This window comes from Microtus pennsylvanicus, chromosome 3, assembly GCF_037038515.1.
Source record: "Microtus pennsylvanicus isolate mMicPen1 chromosome 3, mMicPen1.hap1, whole genome shotgun sequence".
NCBI lineage: Eukaryota > Metazoa > Chordata > Mammalia > Rodentia > Cricetidae > Microtus > Microtus pennsylvanicus.
In genome coordinates, this window is record NC_134581.1 from 57866028 (window position 1) to 57870073 (window position 4046).

The following is a 4046-nucleotide window of genomic DNA, read 5'->3' on the forward strand; positions in this document are numbered from 1 at the left end:
TAGAATTCTTCTCCTTCTTTTTTCTTCTTCTTCTTCTTCTTCTTCTTCTTCTTCTTCTTCTTCTTCTTCTTCTTCTTCTTCTTCTTCTTCTTCTTCTTCTTCTTCTTCTTCTTCTTCTTCTTCTTCTTCTTCTTCTTTTGAAAGAGCATTTGGTTGTGTAGCCCAGGAGACCCTGAGCTGACAGTTTTCCTGCCTCAGACCCATGAGAACTTAGAACACCAGTGTGTACCACCAGGCCAGTTTGAGAACAATTTTTTAAAAAATTAGCCTAGGAGGATTTCTGATACAGCTCAGTCAATAAAGTGTTTGACACAGAAGCACGAGGGTCTGAGTTTAACACCTCTGATCCAGGTTAAAACAAACAAAAAACACCAAGCCTAATGGCACACACTTATGTTCCAACACTGAGGTGGCAAAGGCAGGCAGATCTCTGGGGCTTGAAGGCCAGCCTCTATTCGAATACATGGGGGATGGAGGAAAATACCTAGTGTTGACCTCTGTCCTCTATAGTCTCAAGCACCCTCCCAGACACATGCGCGCGCGCACATAAACAACACGCATTAACTAAAGAGCGGGGTGTGGTGTGGTTTTAGTGCAAGGCTCTAGGTTTGATCCTCAGCACAGCAAGAGAGAAAGCCAGTGTCCTAGGTGTTCAGTCTTTAGCAGTATGATGAACTAGGATTGTTCCCTGCAACACCCGGACTTGGAGGTGGAGAGAATAGCCTTTTTTACATTGTTCCCTGCAATACCCGGACTTGGAGGTGGAGAGAATAGCCTTTTTTACATTGTTCCCTGCAACACCCGGACTTGGAGGTGGAGAGAATAGCCGTTTTTACATTGTTGAGTTCCAGGACAGCCTGAATTACCCTTGCCTCAAAAAATGTGAGCAAAATTACGTTACCACCGCTAAACAAAATGAAAAAAAAAATCAAGGAGTTGAAGCAGGGGCGACAAGAAAAGGCTAGGTTTCCTTGAGGGCAATGCCCGTGCCAACTCCCGCAAAGGCAGTGACCAAGTAGGGAAATGGACTTGTAGTTCCCATTCTTCCTCAGAGAGACGCCAGGAACTACATTTCCCAGAATCCTTGACCACGTGAGTGTCAGCCCCGGGGACTGCAATAGGGACGGACTCCTGAGAGGTTTGGCACGTGAGTGGAAGGGAGAGGACAGCTGTGCAGAGGTGCTGCAGGCAGAGCCATTGGCCGATGGGCGTTCCCTGCGGCTTCCGGGTGTACTTGTTAGGACAGCCTGCAGGGGCGCTGCAGCTCAAGCTCACGCGTGGGAGCGGCACCGAAGAGCTTAATCACGTTACCATGGTTTCAGGGCAGGCCTGGGTGTCGCACACTGGAGATGCTGTTCAAGCTATCTTCCTCTTTCAAACCTTCCTGAAGATTGCATAAACCCCGAATTTTCTGTACTCGGTTCTTAACGTAAAGACCATTTCTTGCCTTTTAACTTCAAACTCACTTATCAGTATTTGTAGTATTTGCTCTGTGACAATGGGCAAACAGACCGGGAATGTCACTCAGGTCTTTTCAACAGGGAACCCAGGAGAACCTCTCAACGAGGGAGGGACTTATCCTGCTGGCTCTGGTGCTGTACCTTTGGAGACAACGTAAGACAGGAAAGGAGGGGGCAGCGACAGGTCACATGCTAGCCCTTAAGTTGGGTCTCTGAATGTCGTTTTGGAACCACAAGCCAAATAAACCATTCCTTCTCTAAGTTGCCTTAGTCATGTGTTTTATCACAGCAACAGAAAAGAAACTGAGGTAGAGACCAGCCTGGAATACATGAGATCCATCCCAAATGAGGAGGAGGAGAAGCACAGAGGGAGAGAGTGATTCTTCTAACAGCAGACCCTAGTGCCTAAGTAAATAAAGGACCCTATTACACCCACTGAATGGAAGGCTCAGTGCTGTGAAGACGTCAGTCTCCCCCATTCTCCTGATGATTCAAAGCATCCCTACCGAAAAGTCCCATTTCCTGGCCTTTTATGTTATTGTTGTTTGTTTTTGTGGCAAGGTCACACCATGTTAACTCTGGTTGGCCTAGTTCTCTCTGTGTAGCCCAGGCTGACCTCAAACCCACAGAGCCCCCCCCACACACTTTGCTTCTCGAGTGCTGGGATTAAAGGGGTATGCTACCACACTTGTTCCAGGTATTTATTTGATGCTGCATTTATTCTTTGCATACATCAAATATTGCACATCAACCTTTAAAAGGAGCCTGTAGTGTTTCTTTGTCACCGCCATGTGGCAGTTTAGCGTGCTCAGTAAAGTAAAGTATGCCCTGGTTAGGAAAGGCTGCTGAAAAACGGCACTGTACCCAATATAGCATGAATTCTATCTAGTAGTGTTCTGCTTTCCTATAGGGACATATAGAATAAGGTACTTTTGAAACCTCTTTATCTCTGTGTGTGTGCATGTATGTATGTTCAGGCTCGCTCAGGGGTCCCTGATGTAGGCAGCTCCGGGAAATTCAACACCTCCTCTGGCCCTCTGTTTTCTCTGCTGGCCTTCTCAGGGACAGAGAGAGAGAGAGAGAGAGAGAGAGAGAGAGAGAGAGAGAGAGAGAGAGAAGGGACAGAGGGACGGAGGGAAGGAAGGAGAAAGGGAGAGAAGAAGGGAGAATTGTTAGGCTTAGCGGTAAGTGCCTTTATCCACTGAGCCATCTCACCAGATCCAGTCCATCTCTTCAAACCTGCACAGCCAGATTCCCCGGAGATGGAATTACAGGTGGGTGTGAGCCACCAGTGTAGATGCCTGGAACCTAACTCAGATGCTCTTAACCACTGAGCCATCCCTCCTGCTCCCCACTCCTCTTCTAGACAAAACCCTGGGCCTTTACATCTCTGGAATCCTTGCCTGGGTAGCCAGAAGGCACTTCTGGGGGCGGCTGGACCCTGTATTGCATCACAAGGCTTTATGGGTTCTAGATACCTGCAATCTTATCTCACCGTGCTGGGAGAAGATAAGAAGACACCTGGACCCGCAGGCAGGCTCTGGCTCCCCTGAGGACCCTGCTTCCCTGCTCTGTCAGTCCCCTACACACACACACACACACACACACACACACACACACACACACACACACACGCACGTGCGGGACTGGGGGCAGAAATGAGCTCAGGTTCTGATGTGGGCTCTGAGAACATGATTTTTGCCCTCTGCAAGAGCATCAAGGGCTCTCACGCACTGAGTCATCTCTCTAAGCCACCATATACCATACTGGGCTTGTTTTTTAGTTGTTTGAAGGTGGCAGGGAGGAAGGGAGGAAAAGAGAGAGAGAGAGAGAGAGAGAGAGAGAGAGAGAGAGAGTAAGAACCTCACCTGTATTTGTTTGATTGTTTTGTTTTCTTTTTTGAGACAGGGTTTCTCTATGTAGCACTGATTGTTCTGGACATAGCTCTGTAGAACAAACTGGCCCCAAGCCCACAGAGATTTGCCAGCCTCCACTTCCCGAGTGCTGGTGTCAAAAGCATGTACCACCATACCTGGCCTTTATTTTTATTTAATACTTTTGATCGTCAGTCTAGCCTTTAACTGCTAAGGCATCTTTATTTTGATAAAGTCTCTCCCCCCCCCGCCCCGTGTGGTTTTTCAAGACAGGTTTTCTCTTCATAGCCCTGGCTGTCTTGGTACTCCCTCTGTAGATCAGGCTGCCTTGAACTTATAGAGATCTGCCTTCCTCTGCCTCCCAAGTGCTGGGATTAAAGTGTGCCACCAAGGCCGGGCATGTGTATGTGTTTGTGAATGTGAGTGCCAAGCCCTCAGCAGCCAGAAGGGGATGTTGGGTCACTTGGAGCTGGAATTACAAGTGGTTGTGAACTGACTAAAATCTGTGGGGAACAGAACCCTGGGCCTCTGCAGAAGCCATGTCTTAGTTTCTCTTGCTGTGAAAAAGACCATGACCAAAAGCAAGTTGGGGAGGAAAGGGCTTGCACTTCCTGATGGCAGTGCACTATTGAGGAAGCTAAGGCAGAACTGAAGCAGCAAAGGGACATGAAGGAAGGAACCGAAGCACAGACCACAAGGAACATTGCTTACT